Below are 24,823 nucleotides of genomic sequence, written 5' to 3'. Positions count from 1 at the left end.
CTCTGCAGACCGAGAGGGAATCTGTTCTGGAGAAACGCAGAGTTAAATGAGGTGTTCAGAAAGTGCCAGGTAGAGAGAGCCCCTGACATCATCAGGCTCCTTTGAGGTCAACAAGATGGTGCTACGGCCGATGATGAAGCAGGGTCTGGAAACGCTTTCTCCAGAGAAATCCACGTACCAACCAACAACCTGCAGCTGCGTAAGTGGTTCGTGGAACAGGGCAATTAATCTACGGCTCCAGTTAGGACTTCTAAATGTGATGAACAGAAGCACAAAAATATTCATGTTCAGAAGGGGCTCCACCTCATCACTGCTGAGAGCGGACAGAAATGAGGACATTGCCCACAAGCAGCAGCCTCCAAAGGATGATGGATGACATCCGCCTTTACCCAACTTCAACTGCCTTTCCGTCTTTGCTTGGCCACTGGAGACCACGCACTCACAGCCGGTTTCAGGCCAGGCCGCCACACCACAGCTCCCGGCTGCAAAGGCAGCAGAGAACCCATGGAGGTGGTGCAATGCCAGCACGCATTAGCTCCCGCTCACAGAGCACGCGGACTCGGACAGAAGTAGCTGAGAAGATAGAGGTCCATGATGGAAAGACAGACTCTCGGCTGTTCAGCTGCAAACTTGCCTAAGAACTTTGTGCTGATCATAAAAGCCCCTCGACAATCTGCATCTCGGCAGAATTTGGCACCTCGATTTTCCTTCAGGCTGAGATTTGGTCCAGACCGCCCCAGGTGCCAGGTACAGGCAGCACCTGTAGCTGAGAGTCCCCTTGGCTAAGAGATTGTTCCAAAGTCCATTTCCTGAAGTGGCTGCAAGTAGATCCAACTCACAATCAGACTTCGTGAACAAAAAAGAAAGGAGGGCAGATTTCAAAATAAAGTAAATTCATTCGCCATGAAAAAACAGGAGGTGGTCACTGGGTCCCCCTCCTTCCCTCTCAGTGCCCTAGTTTGAAAAACCACTTCTTCAAAACAGAAGCCCAAAATGAGGAAACCTAAGATGGGTATGAAAATGAATTCCCTTTATACATATCCATAGCTGCAGAGCCAAACCCAGAACATCACACAAGACAGGACTGGCAATGCTTTGCTAAAAACCCCCACCAGTTCTACCGCTCACTAAAGGGAGCCCGTGATTAAGCACTCACCATACGGTAACTTCAGTAAGCCTTCACTTCTCATAATTCAGGGGATGCTGAAGAAATAGCAAACATACAGGTAGTGTAACATGACCAATTTAGAGTTCAAAGTACAGGGTCTGGCACAAATAATGCCCCTGGTTTATTACAAAATCTTAAGCATGTAATTCTATAATGTAACAGTATCACACTCAAGCATACCACATGACATTTTAGATGAAATGTTCAAATGAAAACTAGGAATTATTACACCCATATTATTACCCTACCAACCACACCCAAGCAGGCGTTACTTCTGCCGGACCCTGTACATTTTCTTAAGAACAGTGCACATGCAAATATGTCATGTCTTTATTCATTCAACAAACGTTTGAGCTCCTCTCGGGGACAGAATCCAGACACTGCAGAGGCCAGGGAAAAGCCATTTTATCAGTCCTGGCTTCAAGGGGCTTACAATCTAGTGAGGGCAATGCTCATCTCATCTTCCAGTAAGGGAGATAAGATGAGGTGATTCCAGACAAAGCTGGGAATAAATGATAAGAGTCAAGACAATAGGTGTCACAGACAGAAGAGTTGTCCTTTAAAAGTAGATGAGACGTGGATAAATGAATGGAAACTGAGGAGGGATCCAGAGGAAACTGCCCCAGCAAAGCTCGAGAGCACCACTTCCCGACAGAAATAAAATACATTGAGAAAAGTAAAAAGGAACAAGCGAAATGAATTTCAATAATGTTTTAAGTCAGTATGTCCAAATCACTATCATTTTAATATATAAACCACATAAAAAAGTATTGATAATGTCGTTTCATTTGCTTTTGCGTGTTTTTCGACCTGTGTCTATTTTGCACTATCAGCACACCTGAGTCGCACTGGCCACGTGTGGCCAGTGGCTCCCAACGTGGACACGCAGGTCTCGAGGCGCACCGACTCAGAGTGGGCTTTTGGAGGGGCAATGACTAAACCAACCAGGCCAAAGCAGAGACTCCATGAGAAATCCTACAGAGACATTTTAAAAAGTCAGGCCGAGTTTGGACTTCATCTGTGTGGGGACACGGGAAGTCAGTGACATGCTAGGACAATGACATGAAGTAAGGTCGGGGCAGGCATCAAACACAGAAACTACTGCTCCGAGATCTCAGAGTCTCAGGGATATCACCCCCTAGTCCCATTCCCTCCCGCTGTCTCCCTCACCGGGCACTCGGCCCTTTTCTGCGCGACCCTCTGCCCTACCTGTGCCCCTCTATCAGCCGGACATCATTTGTGCCCAGCCATTTCCTTGATGACGTCATTAATGACCTAAAGCCCCTTTTCCCCTTAAATTTCAAGGATAATTTGAGGAACATTTTCCTATTATTGCACAGCAGAGGTCAATGCCAAAGTCCATCTTTCCATCTCTGCTCCTGGACTGGCCGGTGCCCCTGCACATGGCTTGTGAGAGTTACTAGTGGCAGGGAGCAGACCAGGAATTCTGGTTCTCTGCCTTCACCAGAATCCTCCCTGCAGCTTCTCTTTTTCCTGGGGTGTGATTCCCTATCCCTCCCGGCAGAGGCTAGTCCAAACTTCCTGCACATACCCACGTCAGCTCAGCCAACAATGCTGCCTCCCATATTATTTTTAAATCACTGCCCCCCAACTCCCTTCCTCTAAACCTCGAAATCTTTCTGTCTCTCCACCCGGCCCTCCTGCCCACCTCAGGTGGTCTCACTGCCCAGTCCATCACCTGTGCCCGCTCCCCAGGCGTCTTCTGTCTCCATCTCGATGTGTCTATGTCCTCCTGTGCTCCCCCACCCACCCAGTTTCCCCTGCACTGAATGAGTCTTTCCCTCTCTTCAGCCACCATTTCCCTGTTCTTTTTGGCCCCCAAAGGTTTTCCCTCAAAGTCTCTTTTCAAAAAGCAGGCCCTCGTTATCTCTGCTTTGTCGCCATGCCTGACCACAAGACACAGGGCTTCCACTGCTTGCTGCTCTCCGAACGCTTTTCCAGTGCAATGGAATGGACTCTTCTCGTTCATTCGCAACCAATGCAGGAAAGTCATAAGGAAGAAAACAAAGTCAGCTGCTTCGCTACATTCCGCGTCCTCACCTGGCACATCCTAGTGACCGCCCTGCCCCTGTGTCTGCACACAGACGTGCACAGGACCTTTTGGAAGCAGTTTTTATTGACCTGCCGTCTGTCTCCTCCAACAGTACCAATGTCTCCCCCGCTGCCCCGGCAGCATTAACCAACCCAGAAATTGTTTTTTTTTTATCATTTCATGTTGTACAAAAACAAGATCCTAGCATCCACGGTTCTTTGCCTCCTCTTTTCTCGTGGGAATCCTTCCAAGTCCAGCGGTACAGAAATTCGGGGCATGGATGTGCCACATTCTAACCAACAATTCCCCAGTGGAAGCCACTCACTTTGTTCCGGGTTTTGTGCCACTACAAACAAGACTGCAATAAATATTCCTGTACCAACACCCCGCACACCAGCTGCTTTTACTTTGTAAAGTCAGGCCCAGGGGCTAGACCGCTGGGTCAAAGGCTATGTGCCTTTTACATTTTAATAGACTAGCCATGCTTTTCACAGGGGTGCTTCCCTGTAGCCAGTCTGGACTGCAGCCTCTTCCAGCATCCCTGCCAGCAGAAGGTACTGTCACTTCTAACGGTTTCGCCAGTCTGGCAAGCTGACATGTAAGTTTCGAAAACTGTCCCTTACCTTCCACCCTTCACAGCACTCAGGAAATTAATTCTCTCCTCTGGCAGCCTTTTCTGAGCTACCCTCTCTGCCTCCTAGTCTTTCTTACTTTACTTCCAAAAATTAAGTGAATGACAAAGTGGCACGTCTGTCCTTTTCTCCTCCCGCTCTGCATCCTCTTCTGGGACAATACCATTGGTCCACAGGGTTCCTCTAGGAGCCAATATACCTCTCTCTTGAGCTCCAGACTTCTAACTCTTCATGGGACATTTCTCAGAAAAGCCTGCTGATAACCAGAAATCAACAGGATGAAACCCAAACTTCTCTTAACTTGCTTAAAACGTTACGAATACTATCTTTTTTTTTAATTTTATTCATTTATTTATTTTTATGGAGGGAAAGGGAGGGAGAAAGAGGAGAGAACCCACAACCCAGGCATGTGCCCTAGCTGGGAATCAAACCAGCAACCTTTTCCTCCGCAGGATGGAGCCCGACCAACTGAGCGATACCGGTCAGGCAGGAGCATCTTCATCACAGGTACCCAGGTTTGAACGTCCGGTGCCAGAATTTACCCTTCCCTACACTTCACCCCCATACCCAGCTAGTTGCCCAGCCTGAGTAGTTCTCCATCCTATCTCATATCCATTGGGTGCAGACCCCCACCCCCCAGACCTCCAGGACCCCTGCGATGGCCTGGTGCAGCCCCAGCCCCAGCCCACACCCTGACCCTGCCAGTCCAACCCACCATCGCCCAGTTACAGACCCAGTTGAGCCCGTTTGTGGTAACCACACTTTCGAGACCTTCCCAGTTCTGTCCCCACCTACTTTTCCAGGCTTTCGGCCACAGCTCCCTCCTACTGCAAATGCAACGGGAGCATGACGGGTTGCTGCAGCTTGGAGGGGAGGCTTATCTGATAGAAGGAGAATGTGTGGGGAAGGAAGAAAGAGAAAGGTAAGCAGACGTTCCCTGGAATGCTCTCTGTGGCTCTGGCCCTGCCAAAAGAATGCCTTTTTTTTTTTATTAGCTTTAAGAGGAAAAATAGTTCATACAAGAAACTGGATACATGAATGAATCATTTAATCTAAACTTACAAGAAACTACAATAAAATGTACATGGATACTCCACAATGACCAGAAGTAAACAGAAGAATGGGAAAACCACCCGCCACAGTGAAGAGCACCCCCCCACTTACGCAAACAGCAGAGACTTGATTCACAATCACGTCTGCCCCACGATGGGGCTGCACGGATCGGATATTCGGAAATCACTGGCATTAGGGCTCAGCAAGAGAGCCCAGTTACACTAGAATAGAAAAAAGTCACTCGGGTGAGCTACACCTCGCTTACTAAATAAAACTGGAAGAGATGAAACTCACAAATGATTTGGAATGATACTCCATCTTTAAACCGGTAGTGGGGAAAAAAGAAACACTGAAAACGATTCCTTAATAGACACTGAGTTGATGCCTAGGATTTCAGCTTTGTCCTGACTAATTGAGGAAAGATAATAAAGAAATAAGAGATCAGATCAATGACCTCAGAGTACAAATACTGGCTACAGAGACGAAACATATACCTAGGAAGCAAAATAAGGGATGAAGAAATGTATCTTCAAGGGCAAAAGAGTCAATGCAAATAAAACAGGAATAGCATGAGGTTAGTCAGAATAGATTGTCTGAACTCTGGTACACGGAGAAGGTCCCTGTATTCTGTGTGCCAAAGCACAGGGAGTACTGATCGGCTCCACCTAAGCTGCTTTAAAAAAAGAGAAGAAAAAACGCCTGCCTAACAGTATCTAATGTGTTCTAGCCTCACAATATGATTCGATCCAAGTGTAATCAGTTACTTAGCACTTCGGAAAGACTGTGAGCTGCTCCACACTGGGACTCACGCCTCTTCTGATGGGAAGTGTCAACGACCCATCATCCATGCTAATGGCGGGCTGCGGAGTAGAAGTCGCAGACAATTTAACCAGCTGTCAGGGCTGGGCAGCCCTTCAGGGTTCCAGACGGCTTGTAAAGCGTGCACCGGCTCTACGCCCCACCCCCACCAAGCAAGAGCCGGGAGGAAGGAGGTGAAGTCAGACAAACTTGGATCCAGTCCCAACTCTCTGCCTCAACATTCTCCTCTACAATACAGACTTCCAGAATCCTTTTCATGTCGTAGGGGGAATATTCACTTAAAAAGCACCTAGCATAGGGCTCACACCTGAAAGGCAGTAAATGGCAGTAGCTACACTTTTCCTCCCTTCCCTTGTGCCCCTCAACCTCTCCCAGCACACCATTTCCCAAATACAGAGTTCTCCAAAGCAAAAACTTTAAAGCAACAGAGGCAATACTCAATACCAAAAGGGGAGTTTAGAGGCTATCAAACACAGAAATAAGTGGAGAGGAATTTTCTTACCTGCTCCCTGGGTTCCCTAAACACACACACCTTCAGAGGCACAGATGAGCCAAAGGAGCTGCTGACCTCAAATCCCAGCTGCACTGCAGGTGCCCTGAGAAATGTCTTATGCGGAGAGGAAGGGGGCCTCCAGCCCAGGGGAGGGGCGGCAGCAAAGTGGGAGGACCCGCAAAAGGAAACTCTGAAGCCCTAGTGTGGTGCCTGTACTGCGCAGGCAGGAGAAACTGAGTGAGTGAGTGAGTGAGAGCGAGTACTTCTACAATAGCATCGCAAATCGTCCTGTGGTTAATTCTGTGAAATACCTTTGTGTACATTACAGAATCGTGATTTAAAGGGCTTTGCTCGGTGGGTTTGCTTTCCACTCTCGCCCACCCAGCACAAAGGTAGAATGACTTTATTTTTGTAAGATCATATTCCATCAAAAGCTCAAAAGGGGGAGCCATCAAAATAGGTAAAGATTATCTTTCTCTTCCTGCTCTGTGAACTTTGTCTTTCTCAATGAGCTCGGAGTAAAGGACAGAACAAGAAACGGGGCCCCAAGGTGAAGAGTTGTGCTACAGTATAAAAAGGAATCGGACACTGTGTGTAGGGGGGAGGGGGGCAGGGGAGACAATGAGGACTTGAACATAAAATGTTTGTGATAAACTGCCCAGAAGGAAAGATGATCTCTTTGAATTTGCAGGCTCTACTCAAACACTGTATGTTACTTATTAACCACTCCTTTTTTCCTTTCTATAAAGAAACCCAGTACAGTATCAGCCTTGATATATTTACAATACTTCTCTTGGCGGAGGGCCAGAGTCTACATCTGGTTTTAAAAGAAGGCCCTTCCTGCATGGAAGCTATCTCAAAAAGCCAAAACACACATCGAGAAAAGCTGAGCCTCTTGTTAACATTTTCCAAGCACACAGTAGCTATGAACCATTTGGTACCCACCAGAATCCCTCCAAAAGTCTGAAAAGGCTGCCAATTTCTCTGTGCAACTACAAGAATAATCCTGAAAAAGTGTCCATTTGCAAAAACAGTTCCATTTTTTTCTGGTATGCCCATCAAAAGTTTACCGTCTCCCCAGGGAGAGTTCACTGGTTTTAGTGAGTTGGCCACACATCAAAATAGCTGTAATTAAATGGATTTCTCAGAGCCAGATAAAGTATAAAAACTGAGGGTGAGCCCAAAGGAACTAAAATTATGCTTAGCACATGTTTGAATTATATAGTAGTCATAAAGCAAACGACTGTCAGACACACCTCCGAGGGGCAAGACAGGTCAATAGGAAGTGGACAGAGACAAGGCGCTTCTCAGTTCAGTCCTTAGTGGCAGAAGTGGCTGTGTTCAATGTCCAGAGCAAATTATTTCACACCCAATTATCTTAATATGGTAAAAATCTGAGAAGCACACGATCTCAATTCAGTCTGTTTGATTTAGAACGTGAGACACTCTTGGGATGTAGGCCCAAGGGACAGAGCTTCTAATTCAAAAGCTAAAACCCAGACAAAAGGATCACCAATCCAAAAGTCCCCTAACTAATGTCAATTCCAGAACAACGGCCCACCTCCTCACGACAACGATGCCTTACAAGTGGCCAGCTGAAACATCTAAGGAATCTCTTTTCATGTTACTCCATGTCAAAGAGTGCTCACCCAACATTAAAAAGGGCTGGAGTTTTTAATTTAAATTTTTTTTAAAGTAATTTTTTTAATTTATTGATTTAAGAGAGAAAGAGGAAGGGGCGGTGAGGAAAGAAGGAAAGGGAAAGAGAGGGAAAGAGAGGGAGAGAGAGAGAGAGAGAGAGAGAGAGAGAGAAACATCAATCTGTTGTTCCACTTAGTTATGCATTCATTGGTTGATTCTTGTCTGTGCCCTGACCAGGGATTGAACCCACAACCTTGGCATATGGGATGACCCTCTAACCAAATGACTACCAGTCAGGGCAAAAAATTAATAATTTTTACCTTCTTCCCAAGCTTAAGAAAATATACAATCTGTTGAACTATGTATACAGCAATCCCTTGTCTCTAGGAAAATGTCACCAGAGCAAAGCTGGCCACCTGTAATTCAAAGGGTACATCTACAGTATTTTTACAAATCTGTTATAACAACACATTTGTAGCCCTAACCAGTGTGGCTCAGTTGGTTGGGCGTCATCCCGCAAAGCAAAAGGTTGCCAGTTCTATTCCCGGTCAGGGCACACGCCTGGGCTGAGGGCTTGGTCCCCTGAGGTCAGGATGTGTGAGAGAGGCAGCCGATCAGTGTTTCTCTCTCACCTCGATGTTTTTCTCCCTCTCTTTCTCCCTCCCTTCTCCTCTCTCTAAAAATAAAATCTTCTTTTAAAAACGCATCTGTATCCCTGGCTGGTGTGGCTCAGTGGATTGAGTGTCAGCCTGTGAACCAAGGGGTCATGGGTTCAATTCCCAGTCAGGGCACATGCTGGGTTGCGGGCCAGGTCCCTGGTTGGGGGTGCATGAGAGGCAACTGCACATCGATGTTTCTCTCCCTCTCTTTCTCCTTCCCTCCCCTTCTCTCTGAAAATAAATGAACAAAATCTTAAAAAACAAAACAAAACAAAACCACACATCTGTAAAACTTTAGAGATGGTCATGGGACCCCAGGAGCACATGGCACAGGTTACACAGACCGCAGGCACCATGGACACACAGATTTGCATCACTTAGCCCGAACGTCAGCGTCTGGGTAAAGTGTGGAGCGTGGGTAAGGCAGCACTGGTCTCCGTGTGGAGAAGAGTAAAGCAAACAGCAGAGGGTCTGTTCCCTGCGGGAGCATCAGGGACCGCAGGCCCCTGCAGGAGCTCGGAGGAGCCCAGGTGCTCACCCGCCTCCCATCTGCTGGCGGACACCTCAATTGCCACTCTCGGAGCTTCTGTCTTTTCTCGCTTCAGTCCATCAGACTTTTTTAAAACCTACTCTGCTCTCTATCTCCCTCCACCCCCAGCTGTAAAACTCATTCCTGAAGGAGAGGCAGGGAAGAAGGGAAGGACAGAAGCAGAGACGTACATATTTTAGAAAAGCTCCTCAGGGGCCCCTCTCCCCAGACTGAGAACCTCTGCTGTATCTAAGCCCCCCCCCCCGTTTTGTGCATCCTTCAGAGACATCCCAGGACATCCGTCTGTCTGTCTGTCTACTTACCTACCCACCCACCCACCCACCCATCCATCCATCCTAGGAAAATAGATACGTAGATCCATATAGATATACATATACATGTATATGTAAGACGTATTTTGCCTTGTAACTTAGCATACTTGTATGTGATAGTTAACTTTGTCAATTTGGAGGGTCTTGGGGGATGAGATTCACATTGAAATCAGTGAACTCTGTGTAAAACAAATTGCCCTCCATGATGCAGGTGGGCCTCATCTAATCAGTTGAAGGCCCGGGTAGAATAAAAAGCCTTGCATGAGGAGCAAGAGGGAATTGTCCAGGAGACGGCCTTCAGATTGTGTCCGTGCCACCAGCTCTCCTGCGTCTCTAGGCTGTCTGCCCACACTGCAGATGTGGGACTTGCCAGCCTCCGTAATCACGCAAGCCGGTTTCTTGTCATAAAACCTTTCCTGTACCTCCACACGTCCAATTGGCTCTTTCTCTGGAGAACCCTACGACACCACATACAATATAGACACACATACACACATAACCAAAGAGATATGTACATAATCAATATACATTAAACGAAAACAAAAGTTTCAAGAAACAATAACTATCCTCGCTACATGCAGTACATTCAGATACTCTCTAAACCAGGGGCGCAGACTCATTTTCACCGGGGGCCACATCAGCCTCGAAGCTGCCTTCAAAGGGCCGAATGTAATTTTGGGACTGTAAAAATGTAACTGCTCCTTAACTGTTAAGTGAGAGCTCGGCACTGCGGCCGGGTAGAAACAAGGTGCCGGGCCGGATAAAACAAGGTGGAGGGCCGGATTCAGCCTGTGGGCCTTGTGTTTGCCCCCTGTGGTCTAATCCATGTTACACTTTGCTAGTCTGCCTTGTGTGTGTCTTCCTATGGTTCTTGATTTAAAAAAAAAAATAGTCAAAAGCTACTGACATTTTTTAAGTTTCTTCCTATTTCTAGAATTAAAAAAAAAATTAACCTGACCCACTAAATTGATGTCACTACCCGTGACTCATAGTTTGAAAAACACTGCTTTATTCAAAAGGCTGCATAAACAATGTTCTGCCCCTGAATTTCTTCACTTAACATACCACAGAGATTGTTCCGTATTTATGGATATTTAGGTTGCTTCTATTCAGGTATTTTCTTGTAAGGACAGTGAGCTAAGAAAGGAGAGCAAAAATAAAGGTTTCAAAAAACCCAAAACAGAGAATCATTGAGTACCAAAGTCAAGTGTAAACTACAATTTCCCTGATTTTAGGGCTTCTGAAAGCAGTGACAGAAGGAGCCAGGAGCAGCCTGCAGGCACCATCTTTGGACACCTGGGACTTCCTGACATCTTTCACTCCTTATACTGAAACGCTGATACACCTGCTCCCCCCTCTTATCCATTTTCAGGCAACGATTCCAGGAAGGATTAGGAGACTCAGTCTCAGGTTTGACCACCAGACTTGCGAGAACAGGTTAAATTATTTCAGCTCAGTTACATGTACCTGCTGAGTGCAAGGCACGAAGGCAGACCACTGTCACCCAAATCACCCCCCCCCCATCTCCTTTCTTCCTACAGTTTCCCCATTTCTGCCTGGAAAGTGCTGTAGTTCTTTTATGTTACCATGAAAGTCTCAAACTCACTGGCTTCCTACCTACCCACATATCCTAAACATATTTTTTATATTAAAAGTGCGTACTGCCCTGGCTGGTGTGGCTCAGTGGGTTGAGCACTGGCCTGCGAACTGGAAGTTCTCGGATCGATTCCCAGTCAGGGCATGTGCCCAGGTTGTGGGCCAGGTCCCCAACTGGGGACGTGTGAGAGGCAACCAATCAATGTTTCTCTTTCTTTCTCCTACCCACCCTCTCTAAAACTAAATAAAATCTTTTTTTAAAAAAAGGTAAGTCTTTTGGTCAGATTCTTTCAACAGTTTTAAGAGCATACCATCAAAGAGAAAGCTCCCAATGCTAGGGGCCTTAGAAACCATCTCTACCATTGGCTTCATGTCTGCATTAGGTCCTGCAGAGGGGCATGGCGGTGGTAAGGGAACCTTCCCCGCCTCCGCCCCAGGGGAGTAAGACAGACAAAGGACACATGAATCCTTTTCTCCTCTACCTCTGCTTTAGCGAGCATAGTCCCAGTGTATTATCTCTTTTGAATTCGAAGTTTCATACAACATGTAGTTTTGAAAACAAAAACAAAAAACTCCCATTTCAAAGGTTTGAAAACCACGATTATTGTGCCCTTTTGCCGATAGGAAATGCATCCCCAGAAACGTCTCAGAAATAAAAATTATGAGGCAATCCCAGATTCCAGTCAGAACCTGCAAGGGTGGGGCCAAGAGACCTGGGTTTGAACAAGCCTTCCAGGATATTCCGATGCCCTGAATTTTGCGAATCTATGTTCTTGAACAATCCCTTTTATTCTTTCCATTGTGCTCTTGCTCTTCCAGCAGCCCCCACCTCCCTGCTGCCATGGTTGGGAAGCAAGTGCCTCCAAAGCGCTGAGCCCAACCAGGGATGCACCCACTGAAACAGTGACGGCCCCAGGGGGAAGACTCGCAAGCCCTGCTATAATGCCGTCCACGCATTTCTGTTCTCTCAGTAAGAACACCCACGGGCCAAAGGCTCAAACACAGGTTTCCGAGTTTTCAAGGAATAATTCCGGAGGGCAGGATTTATGAATATCTCAGCGATTAAACCTGCAAATGGATGAGCCACCCTTTGAAACGTACTTCCAGAGAGCCAGGATCCTGGTACCCCGCCTGTCAGAGACTAAAACATCTGCCAAGAGCGCCAAAAAGACAGAGAGAAAACGTGGGGAGATGAGTAAACTAGGAGAGGGTTCCTTCCAGGAAAACCTCCTTTGGACACCTGAAAACAAGCGGGTCCCCAGCTGTTTCTCCCTCCAGCCTACGGTGGCCATGCCTCCTGCTTCGTGAGGTCTCAGGGACCAGTCAGTCACCTGCACGGCTGAATTTGCTGACCTGCAAAACAAACATTGAAGAGGCCCCAGGTGGGCCAGCTGCTAGCTGCAAGCCACATCCCAACCTCGTGCTAGCTAGCGCATCTCCAGCATCCCAGGTGAAAGAGAAATAAGTGGAAGAATGCCCAATGACAACATGAAGCTTGGATAGCTAAAGCGAAGAGGCATTACTGTCCCAATCAACATATCCAAACCCGAGATGCACCTTTTCCTTTATGAAGTAACATATTTTAAACTAGATCCTATTAAGCACTCACTAGAGGGACTTTCATCTTGAAAAGTAAATATATACTAAGCGGGAGTAGGGATAGAGAAGGGGGTGAGGGGGTGGGAGGGGCACAGGAGGGAGAAGCTTCTAGCTAACTTCCTGAACTGAATAACGTTGTGTAGTGTGGGTGGCTCACAGGGAGCATGAACATGGCCGTGGCCTCTGCTCAGTCACTCCCTTAGGATGTGTTAGGATGGAGGGGCACACTGTGACAATGACAGCTGGGTAGGCGAAGCCTTCCTCATCTCAGCATCACACCCCCCCACCCACGCAAGCTCCCCTCTGCCTGCATATACCTGCAAAAGCCTGCATAATAATTCAGTAACAAAGACACGAAACTTGAAAACCAGGCTGCAGACCACAGCTGAAGGGCGATATTTTTTTTGACCGGACAGTAAACATCCTTTCCTTGGTCACTTTGCGGTCACTGCCAAGGCTGTCGGTGGCTGCCCTCAAGAGCGAGGGCGCACTGCGGAGGTCACACAACCGCCTCATGACCGTCTCTACGGGCACGTGACTAACCTCCTCCGTTACCTTGGATATAATCACAACAACGTGTATTTTGAGATTCACTTTATAATTATTTTGTTTATAATTAATGGATGTCGACAGACTTTGAAGATGTCAGTTGCTTCTTTTTAAAATGAGTACTGACAAAAACATCATATTTGTGACAAAGATGAGACAAAGCTTTCACAAAATGAAGGGGTGAACTAGATCGCTTCTAGGATTCTTTTCGGCTCAAGTAGTGTATTGGGTTGGCCAAAAAGGTCATTTGTTTTTTTCTGTAAGATGGTTCTGATAGTGCTTAGTTGTCTTTAACTTCATTCCAAACAATTTTGTTAGACTGTGTTGTGACAGCTGTCATATCAGCGTGCGTTTAAAAAAAAACCTTATCAAAATTGGGGGATTTTTGTGCAGCCATTTTCATATTGAAGATGGAAGAATATATGCCATGTTTTCGGCATATTGTACTTTATTTCAAGAGAGGTAAAAACACCACTGAAACGCAAAAAAAGATTTGTGTAGTGGATGAAGAAGGCGCTGTGACTGATCAAATGTGTCAAATGAAGTGGTTTGCAAAGTTTCTTGGTACTATTGACATTTTGGCCAAATAATTCTTTGCTGTGGGCTGTCTTAGGCATTGGAAGATGTTTAGCTGCACCCCTGGCTTCTACCCACCAGAAGCCAATAGCTGGAGATAGCTGACATACTCAAAATACCCAAATCAATCAAGTTATTGGTGAAAATGAAAACTGTATCTTTTATTTTACAGAGAAAAAAAAACCATACGGAATTTTTGGCCAACCCAATATATGGTATCCTCAACCCCCTCCTCACACTTAATGCAGAAAAGGCCTATTTATCTTTGGGCGGGGACACCAGCTGCGGAGCCGCCAGAGGAAGCTCAATTGCAGAGCACGGTCTGCCGGTCCAGCCCTGCTTTCCTCAGGGCGAGCTCTTAACATCCACAAGCTGTGAAGCTGCCTTGCCTTTGCTAATTCCAAAACCTGATAGGTTTAGTTTCCATTCCCACTGAAAATCAGAAATATTCCCTGGCTTTTTGATGAGATTCTCGTCTCATAGCTTTCTACCTTTTAAGCAAGAGGGGGGGAAAAAAAAAGTCAAGAGCAAAGGATGCTGGGATCTAGTCCTAGCTGCGCTTGCTGTTAACTCTTATGACAGGAAATTAAAGCTGGTCATTTCCCTTCCTCAAAACATTAAGCTTGTCTTCTGAAAAAAATGGGTCGAATTAGATGATTTCTAAAGGTCACTCTTCTAAAATGCTTCCTGATACATGACGACTATTAAAGTAACAGGGTGTGGCTTGGGATTTGGTACCACTGCATTCTGCATACATATATGTGAACAGAAATCCTCGTGTCTGTATCGCTATTAGTTACACACTTCTAAAGTTTGCCGTATCTTCTGCACACAGAAATCTAACTGTCCTTTTGTACTTTGAGAGTATTCAAGAATTTTTAATGCACTCTGTAAACACAGACAGGTTTTCCTTTAGACAATAAAAATGTTATACAAGGGTTCTTTAATGCTAACACAATGTGTGCATGCGCCTCCATTTTCAGAACCACACGTTTATCGATTTGCTGAAAATGCCAAGTGCTGGCTGCCATCTCTGTTTACACCGCTCAAGCTTCAGTGAATTTTCTGACTAATGAGATTTATCAAGCCCTCAAAATCTAGCTTCTGTGACAGACATCTCTTCAGAAATGCCATAGGGCAATGGCATCCCCTTCTCGACAGACACCAAGACTTCCACAAGTGTCAACTGCCCTTCTAGACTCAATTTCCTCACCCATTTAGATGAAGGGCTAAGGTGGAACGTGGCACAGTTGGATTCAGTGACATCCCTAAATTTTTAAAGACTGGTCATTTTAAAATTGCAATTACATAGAAAGCTGTAACAGAACTAAACAAAACAGGGCCTGTTAGCATTGCTTCGGAAATGGCTGTTATTGAAGAGATAGAAATACTTCTTTTTTAAGATATTACAAAACAGATACTTCTAAGTTGATTGAAATTTTCCCTGCTAGCGTTCACTATTAATATGCTTATGATATTATCCACAACCCCCAAGATCACAGGTAACCTCCTAGCAATGTCCAGTTGCTCAATCTGGATTCATCAAGACCCATCACATTCACTGGCCTGCTCTCCTGCCTGGCACCGGGTGAGAGTCACCTGTCACCCAGTCAAACTCAAATGCCAGTGAGCACAACAGCACTAGACAAATACGGCACTTTAAATTTTTATAAAATTCTTCCTGCGGCTTTCTTATACTCTTATTGCTGCATAGAACCATTGCACTTCATAGCTGAAAGACACCCCAAACACCATTTAATCCACCACCAAAGTTACAAATTAAGAAATGGAAACCCAGAGACAATGCCACAGTTCGTTCAAGACCGCACCACTATTTTTGGCAAAACTACCCAAAAGCCAGAGTTCCAGCCTGGGTTACTTCCTCTGACCAGACAAATACCAAGAACAAGATAATCAAGCACATGTCTTTCAAATAGTTCATTCAGCCTTTGTTGTCTGTCGGAATGGAGAGACGTAAAGGCACTGACAGAAGTCTTGGGTGCCCAAAACATCACAGACAGTGCTGGATGGAATGACTGCTTTTACGTGGTGAAGGAGGAGTCCAGCGGGGAGAGGGCACGGATGGGTGCGCTGCCTGGTGGGCCACACAGCCATGTAGGAGGTGGCCCCTGCAGTGCTGAGGACATGGTTACTCCTCCAGAGAAGGTTAGGAAAGCAGAGCTTCGGAAGGATGGCATTTGAGGGGGGCCTGCAGGGCTGAGCAAAGCACCACCTTCCGGTCATAACAACCAAACTCTCCTGTGGAAGATGAAGACAATGGCCAGCTGGCAGGGGTTGGATGCATATGTAACGAATGGGTCCAGCCAGGGAGATTTCTGGTTTCCTTTTAAACACTGCGTAAGGTGAAGTCACGTGCTCACGTGCCATGCAGGGCACTCCAACAAAGAGCTCCACGGACAATTGTTCAGGGAGAGTTACTCCAGAAAACCACCGTTTGATGGAACAACTGAGATTTTCCAGGAGGAAAGTTCAAGATGGACCAGTTCAGTGGGAAAATATTTTGGTTTCTGATTTGGCAAATGTTCATCAAGGCTTCATGTCTTCATAGAGGAGGTATTGATCCCAGCAGTTTCAAATGCCACTAATACAAGTGATGACTTAGTTCATTTCAATGCATTCCAGATGTTTTCTTCCTCCGTGTCTGTTCATTTGTAGGAAAGCTCTCTTTTGAAAGTGCAATGAAATCCATTTTAAACCAGCTTCATGGTTATCCAGAAGGATAAGAGTAAATGTGACCATTATTCTATCAACCACCACTCTAGCAAGAGGCCCAAGAGGGAAGTTAATAAGAAGTTGATGCCTCAGCTATAGAGGACACTGGAAACCATTAGAAAACAAATTTATTTTCTCCCTGAGGAATCTAACACCCTCAATTGTTCAAGTGGGTGGCCAAATGAGTAAAAGGTGTGCCCCAAATCTGAATTCAGTTCTATAACTACCCAATATAATGACACTGCTACTATTTCACACTTCGTCAAGATGGAGAAGCCTTTATTTTATTTTACTTTTGGCATTTTATTATTGAGAGAGTCCATTTCAAGAGTCAAATATTTGGCAAACCTCACAATCAGGATATTGCCTTTAAAAACAATTTCAGGGACACAGCACTCATTCCATCGACCAGCATTTAAGGGTGTTCACTAAAGCACTATGCTGGGTCTGCAAAGCTTTGCCTGGGCCGGAGAATCACCAACACCTGCACGTCACCTGGTACCAGGTGACTGACCAGCTGACTGACTGATACAGACCGCAGGTACAGAGGGCCTGGAAGCACAGAGAGGGGGCCTCGCACTGCGAAGGAAGCCTCACTGAGTCTGCACGGGTGAGGACAAGCAGAGGAGCAACACAGGGAGTGGTGGGCAAAGGAGTGGAAAAATGAAGGAGTATCCTGCTTCCCCAGCCCCCAGCTCCATCCTGCTGAACACCTTTATTTACGTAAGTCGAGGCAGACAAATCACACAGAGCGGGAGGGAGGAGCCCCTCCATTTGTGATTACTACCTGTTACTGTGATATCTCTGCTACTACCACTTCCCGACGGCTTGCCTGTGGCAGGCGTGGTTCTAAGCACGGCGTGTTAATTCATGACTTTTCCAATTTCAAAACAGGCTGTTGCTCTCCTTCCCGAGCTGAAAACCCTGAGGCCTAGAATGCTCTCTACTGGACAAAAAGCCATTTTGAACTTTAAAACGACAACATAAAATACTGCACTAAAACCCATCCCTCCATTTTAAAGGCAGTGGGAATCCTTACCTTTGGCCAGCTTAAGGGAAGATTTACAAGTTTATTTCCTGTGCCATTTCCCAAACTACTAAAGAGGAGCATCTTCAATATTCTAGTTTTACGTCCTGTTCCCCGGGTACAGGGGCTCCCACGGGTCCCCACCCTCCTCTGCTGTTGCTGGGGTCAGGGAACATCCTTAACTGGATAGAACCCTCCCGGCATCCACATTCTCTCACTCACTGTGTCCTTTCCACTTCCTCTGTATCAGGTTAGCCAAAAAGTCTGTTTAGCTTTTTCCATAAAATAAAAGACAGTTTTCATTTTCACCACTTACTAATGGCAACTCTGGAAGGACCACGTCCGAGAGACACATTCAGAAACCAAACCATGGATGTTAAAGAAACCTTGTAACCCAACACCATGAAAATACAATGAAAGCTGCCGTCCAGATCCTGTTACTAAATCTACAAACCTCATACATGGAAACGAAGCAGACGGATTCCCAGCTGGGTGGAGTGCCTGGCAAGAAGCGAGCTGGATCCCAGGCCAGACAGAATCCCAGATAAGAAATCCATGACACTCTGCGGGGTGGGAACCTTCTGGGGACACCAGCCTGCTCCCCCCAGCCTTGGTCTGTGAGGGGGCTTCAGACCCAGCAATTCTTGTTCTCTCTCAAAATCAGGTTCTCGCTCATAAAAGTAAAAGCTTTCAAACTGTAGATTTTTATTCAAAACCTTGATTCATATACACCTATAGATGTGTTAACAGTTGAGACGGGATGGTGGAAAGGAAGGAGTATGGAATCAGAACTGAGGCCAACGTCAGCTATAGGACGTCACAACCATGTGAGACTGGGTGAGGGGCTCCCACGGGTCCCCCCCTTCTCCGCTGTTGCTGGGGTCAGGGAATATCCTTAACTGGATAGAACCCTCCCTGCCATCCACATTCTCTCGCTCACTGTGTCCTTTCCACTTCCTCTATATCAGGTTGGCCAAAAAGTCTGTTTAGTTTTTTTCATAAAATAAAATACACAGTTTTCATTTTCACCAATAACTGGATTTGGATGTTTTGAGTATGTCGCCAATCTCCTGCTATTGGCTTCTAGCGGGTAGTGGCCAAGGGTGCTGCTAAATGTTTTCCAATGCCTAAGACAGCCCCATAGCAAAGAATTATTTGGCCAAAATGTCAATAATACCAAGAAACTTTGCAAACCATTTGACACATTCAATCAGTCACAGCACCTTCTCCATCCACTGCACAGTTTTTTTTTCCATTTCAGTGGTGTTTTTACCTCTCTTGAAATAATAAAGTATAATATGCCAAAAATGTTACATATTTTCTTCCATCTTCAACATGAAAATGGCTGCACAAAAATCCACCAATTTTAATAAGGTTTTTCTTTAATGCACGCTGATATGACAGCTGTCACAATACAATAACAAAACTGGTTTGAACGAAGTTAAAGCCAACTAAGTGCTACTAGAGCCAAGTTACAGAAGAAACTAAATGAACCTAGTGGCCAACCCAGCACTTCAGGAACCTTCCCCCCCGTCTGTCCCCACTACTCTGCTGGCACAGCCTTCGGTACCTGCAAAGTTACAGCTGATGACCTTTCTGCTAGTCTTGCTTTCCTAACTGCACTCACCCCAATCTGAAGAGGGACTGGTCTAAAATGCAAATCGCTCCTCTGCCTAACACTGAAGTGATATGCTTTTATGTCACTTGCCTGCCTTCTCTCTTAGAAGTAAGTCCTCTTACTAAAGTTCAGAGATCAGAGGCACTGAATACGGTAGAGGGGCTCCCTAACCACCTGTTCGATGGTGAGGGACCTTTGTGGAGGCCTCAGTCCCTTCCCCCTTCGGCAAGAGCCATGGGGCTCCGTTCAGAGGGATGCAGGGATGCTGTGCAGAGCAACGCCCAGGGCCTGGGACTCACTTCCTGCCACAGATTCTCTCTCCCGAGTTCGCACAGTGCTTTCACACGTGTGAGCTCATTTGATCCTTCTAACAACTCAGAGATTTTTGAGGGTTACCTGAAGAAACGGGGGCTGGTGACGTTTAAGTCTTGCAGAATCAAGGCGAGTTTGGGGGCAGACCTGTTAACTCCGAATCCTGAGTTTTTCTATGAAGCCTTTGTATGAGGAGTTCTGGTCTCTTTTATAGAAAACAATTACCCATCTCTTCCATGAAGTTTATACTTTTTATTACGTTTAAGGAATATGAACACACAGGCCAAATTCCACCACAATGTGCTCCAAAGGACTTTGGTTTGTGCTATATCAAATAATTACTTTAAATAAGTAAGCTATCAAGTGGCTCATTCATTCATGTCTGCCTGCATTCAGCAAGTATTTTTCACAGGCTTACTTCACACAGGGCATTGTGTTTGATGCTGAGAGTCTTCCCTCTCCCGAGATATTATAATTGGTCTATACCTTCAAGATTTCCCACCTGAGGCCAACAACAGAAAACACAGGACACTATTCTCATAGGTGCTTGAATAATCAGAGTAATGAATCAAGACCCGGGAAGTCTCGGAGGTCCTGGTTATGCCCCCACATAACCCCCTTTTCCATAAAATGGGACAACTGGCAGGATCTTTAAAGTTAGTGTGCGTTACAAATCCTGCAGATTCCAGGATTCCATGTGACTGGCAAGTTCTTTGACATTTACAAGTATTGCAATATATTATTTTATATCACAACTTCATAATTTTTTGTGAGATGATCCATATGTTGGTAGCAGCTTAAAAAGATATCTCCAGATTGCCCCACAAATTGTTAGATGTGTTTAACTACATACAAGTTTGGAGCATTTGCAAGAATCTTGCAGCCAATTGAACTTGCAAATTGCCCCAACATGATAACTGCGTTTTTCACGTGTAACTTGGGATCGTCGATGCTGAGCTCACTGGAGAACCTAAATGAATCAGACTCAAAGCCTTCTCTTTTCTCCTTTAACTCTGTGAAACGTCGCTCTAGGATGCCTTGCGTGTGACGTAGCACTCCAGCGCAACTCACCAGCACACGCTACCATGCACAGAGCTCTTCGTGGCCTTACTGTCAGGAATGCTGCACCCCTGACCCCCTCCGCAAATCATGGTTAGACATGTGAACCTCAGTGCCTGGAACGGTAGTCAGTGAGGAGGCCCACCACCTGTTGGTGCCCATGGCTGATGCCCACCCGTGAATTCACAGGCCCAGAGTCTCCCCTGTAATCAAGAAGACATCTAAGAATCACCTGACACGCCAGACGTAAAGCAAACTGAAGCGCATTCCTGTACACTGACACAGGAGGACTCTGCCTCCAAACTGTTGTTTCCCTCCAGAGTTCTTTTCTCACTCATTCAAGGAACCTTGTTAAATGAGCTTCTGCTCTGTCAGCCTGTGCCGGGTGCTGAGTACAGCTGTGGGGAGATGCTGAAGCAGGATCACCTCTAGCCCACAATATGCCTTTAGGTGAATTATGAAAGGGGCCCCCTCCAGTGGAGAGGAGGCCACCAGGGGCTTGGCAAGCAAAGTGCCCACTGGATTTCCGCCTCCACTTTTCCGTCGGACAGGATGGCCTTGTGCAGTGAACAACTTGTACAACTGCACACGCTGGCATGGCCAGATGTATAAACAAACAAACAAACAAACAAACTAGCAAAGGCAATGACCAAGAGAGAAGAAGAGAGCTTAAAGGCCTAGAGAGAAGGGGAGCAAGCTGCCTGAAGAAGGAATTTGACTGACACGTGAAGAATGGGCGGGTAGTCAGCAGATGGACACGTGGAGCAGGAACAGCATGAACAGAATGTTCGCTCGTTTCCAGACAGCGGTCTGGCGATGACAACTTGGGTGTTGTGTGACGGGTGTGTGCCCGTGCATGTGGGTAAGAGGGGGGCGTCCTGGGAGCCGTCAGGAAGTGGGACTGGAAAGGCAGGCGAAGGCCAGACTGAGCAGCATTTCATACGGCCCTGATTCTGAGATCACTGGGGGCTTCTCTTGTAAATAATAAACTCGTCCTTGGTCTTACCTGGCCATGTTTTTCACGTTTTCCCATCACAAAAACCCGCCCCCCTAAGCAACAAGTCTTACCCTCGTAGAACAGAAGTTTGCCTTTAGACCTACCCCAGTCTCAATACTGCACTTTTAGAAAGTAAACACCTTAAAGAATATCAGGAAATATCGTTAAGTGTGTATACACACAAGTTTTATTGGTTTGCTCAAATTACAAGCGCTGTAATCACTGCCCTTTATTCGGAGCGTAGGCCTGATAGAGCATATGGCCTGCACCTGTAAGAAATTTGGAAGACTTACGATTTAAAACACTTGTTTAGACATACTCTGGCTTAAATCTATGGGAGAGGGAATTGAGATGGTCAAGTGCTATCCGTTAAAACACTGATGTCAACCGCGTTTGGGGACCGGGAGGAGAGTGGGTGAATACCCGTGAGAAGAACCCTCCAAGATCTTCACCACAGTGAATAAAGGTCATATCACGACGCACGGCTCTCTAGAAGATTACAAGGGTCCCCAGGCCCACCGCAGAGAAAATGCAGGAAACATCCCCCATGGAATGAATTATCCTCAGGACCAAGCTGCCTTCCCCTCTCCCTCCAGTTCCGTAAATTCACCCTGGTTTTGCTACTTTGAAAAGAAGAGGCAGGGAAGCTCATCCATATTAAGTTTCCCCGTTTCTTAAAGATAAACCAACGGTGCAGTCTTACCCCCGTACCTTGACGGCGGCCGTCGGCAGTCAACGGTGGGAAGAATGGACTCTTTTCTTCCTAAACTGTTTTTGGTAAATATGATCCATTTGGGACACAACGTGTCGGCTTTCCCAGAAACCTGGCACCTCGCCCCCACCCCCTAACAGCAGGGCCCGCGGAGGGCGGTGGCGGGCAGCCGGGGCGGGACTGCTCCCCCTTCCCAGGGCGACGCACAGTCCCACTGCCCCGCAGGGCCGGGGGCTGGGCGGGGGCTTGGCAGGGTCCCCGCGGCTCTGAAAGTTGAGCCGCCGCCTGGCTGGGACCAGCTCTCCCGGCACCTTCCCCGGGCGCTGCGCCCCCCGGCACCCACGACGGCCTGGATTGCGGGGGGGACCCACTTACACGGGAGGCCGGGGCAGAGCTGGGGTGAGCCGGAGGTCGTGGGCACCAGGGCACCAGGGCACCGTGTGTTAAATGACTTCTCCGCCGGGCGCCCGGGCGCTGCCACTCTCCGCGGGGAACGCGCCGGCTCTGCGCTCCGCAGCCGCGACCCTCCGAGCACCTCCCAGGAAAGGAGGGGAGAGCGCCGCGAACAAAGCGGAGAGGAGGTGGGACCCGGCCGGCGCCGGGCCCGCCCGCAGGGGAGGCCGCCGCCGCCGCCGCAGGAGCAGCGCCCGCTCGGGGAATGTCTGGGGCCCGCCCTCCCCCGCACGCCCTGGGCCCCTTACCTTGGCTCCCGCGTGGGGCACAGGGCACGGGCCGCCCGCAGGCCACCCGGCCGCCCCCACCCCGCCGCCGCGCCCCCAGCGCGGGGCCCCGACGGAACGTGGGAGGCGCCCGGGCGGAGTTGGAGAAGTTGCTGGGGTCACTTGGTCCGCCTCGGGAGCCCGCGGGGAGCCTCCGGCGATCGCGGCCACCCTGCCCCTGGCCCAGCGAGCAGCGCCCGTGCCGGCGAGAGTGGCCCCAGCCTACTCCCCGGCCGCTCCGCCCGCCTTCCTCCCCGCTCCGCCCTGCCCACCCCATTCTACCTCACCCAGGCCCCCTCCTCTCCAACCGCGTCCCGCGCCAGCCCCTCGCCGCGCCTGCGGAGCCACACCCCGGGCGTCCCCGGCGTCCCCGACCTTCGCCTCCAGCGCTTTCTTCGGGACATCCCAACTAACCAAAACCAAGAACTCAGCAAGCACTGGTTAAGCGCCTACCCCGAGCTAGGCGCTCGTGCTGCCATCGGACGCGACGTGCGAAGCAGATCCACGACCTTCCTCCCCAAAGAGCTCACAGTGGAGACGACGTTTCCTCGGGTACCACCCAAGGCAGAAGCAGGCGGGGTCTAAGGTCCCGTGGGCAGGCAGGAGACACAGAGCAGAGAGGTCGAGGTGCCACTTGAGTGGAGACTGGGAGTTCTGAAGAATTCGCCCTTTCCAGGTGGAGAAGCTGCGGATTTATTGGAGACACCTGAGTGACCCGGAGGGTCCGGGGTGGGGCGGGGAGGCTGGCCAGCAGGCTCTGGAGAGCAGGAACGAGGGCCGCGTTCCTGGGACCGCTGCCCTAGCTTTCACGAAGGGTTTCCGTGGAGGGGAGAGCGAAGGGAAGGCTGAGGCAGTGCGCCCGTGGCTCCTCCAAGAAGCAGGCGTCAAGGCAGGACTCGATGTGGCGGATTTTCTTAGGGGAACTGGCAGCGGCACTCAATGGGAGGGGCGCGGAGGGAGCCGGGCCAGAGCCAGGCTTTCTGCACACCTGCCCCCAGTGAAGGAGGGAGGGAAGCAATCAGCCCAGCGTGCTGCTTACCTAAGGAAGGTCATCTGTGAGTCCTGCCGTCAAAGTTCCCCATCACAGGGGTCCCCCTTCTCCCCGGAACCCACCTGCCCCAGTATCCATGTCTCTCTCTACCAGCCACTGGCTGGGCGCAGCCAGGAGGGCAGTGCGGCCTGGGGCACACACCGGAGGCAAATTTCAGAGCAGCAGCTGGGGCCCTTGGTCAGTGACGCTGGGAGATAGCTGGAGATGATTGGAAACCTGCGAGGAAAATTCCTTCAGCGGCCCACAGTCTAAAAGAAATGTAATCCACTTTCCCACACCCAGTTTTTAAATGAAGGCCCCGGTGTTCCCTGTGAGCAGGCAGGCCTGGCTCTCCACCTTCCGTGGCCACCAGCGCTGTGCACCGTGAGCTGCTGGCTGTGCCTTGCTACTGCGGGCCTCTCCCTGGTCCTGTCTGCACAGGTGTACACGTGGCTCTGCCTGGGAAATGCCTCCCACTTCACTCACCTTTCAATACTCAACTCACGCATCAGCGCCTCTAAGTAGCTTTCCCATTTAGTATGTTACCTATTTCTGCCGCGGATCTACCACACTGGGTTTTTTCCTATGATTCCCCCCTGCTTCCTGTATTGCATTCTTCCACACTTCTAAAATGTTAATTTTTTTCTTATTATACAGGCAATATGATCATTGCACAAACTTGGAAAAATACTTATAGCCCAATATCTCCAAGTCCCCAGTGTTCTAAGGACACGGTCCCTTGATAGCCATAGTCCTAGCTGAGCCCCCATCCCATGGGTGTCAGTTGGGGTCCAATCAGGAGAGAGAAACAACACAGCAATTAACAGGGAAGGTTTAATATAAGGAATTATTAACCACGAGATTTGGAGCAACGAGGGATTGACTAGTTAAGTAAAGAGAACTCAAAATAGGAAGAG

General features: G+C 48.0%; 1 protein-coding gene across 3 annotated transcripts in view; it reads right to left on the bottom strand.

Annotated features, from left to right (window-relative positions):
* The window catches only part of TIAM2 (TIAM Rac1 associated GEF 2), a 196,814-nt gene extending 172,895 nt beyond the window's left edge, over positions 1–23,919 (bottom strand). For 2 of the 3 annotated variants that reach the window (XM_053913645.2, XM_053913648.2), the window contains exon 1: positions 22,859–23,102. The gene's annotated coding sequence lies outside the window, so the exon portion shown is untranslated. Of the gene's footprint in view, positions 1–22,858; positions 23,103–23,329 lie in introns of those variants that run through there. The other variant, XM_053913646.2, reaches the window with a different exon arrangement.
* Between the last annotated feature and the right edge of the window lie 904 nt (positions 23,920–24,823).

Source organism: Desmodus rotundus, chromosome 11 (genome assembly GCF_022682495.2).
Source record: "Desmodus rotundus isolate HL8 chromosome 11, HLdesRot8A.1, whole genome shotgun sequence".
Classification (NCBI taxonomy): domain Eukaryota; kingdom Metazoa; phylum Chordata; class Mammalia; order Chiroptera; family Phyllostomidae; genus Desmodus; species Desmodus rotundus.
This window is presented reverse-complemented; position numbering and strand designations above follow the sequence as displayed.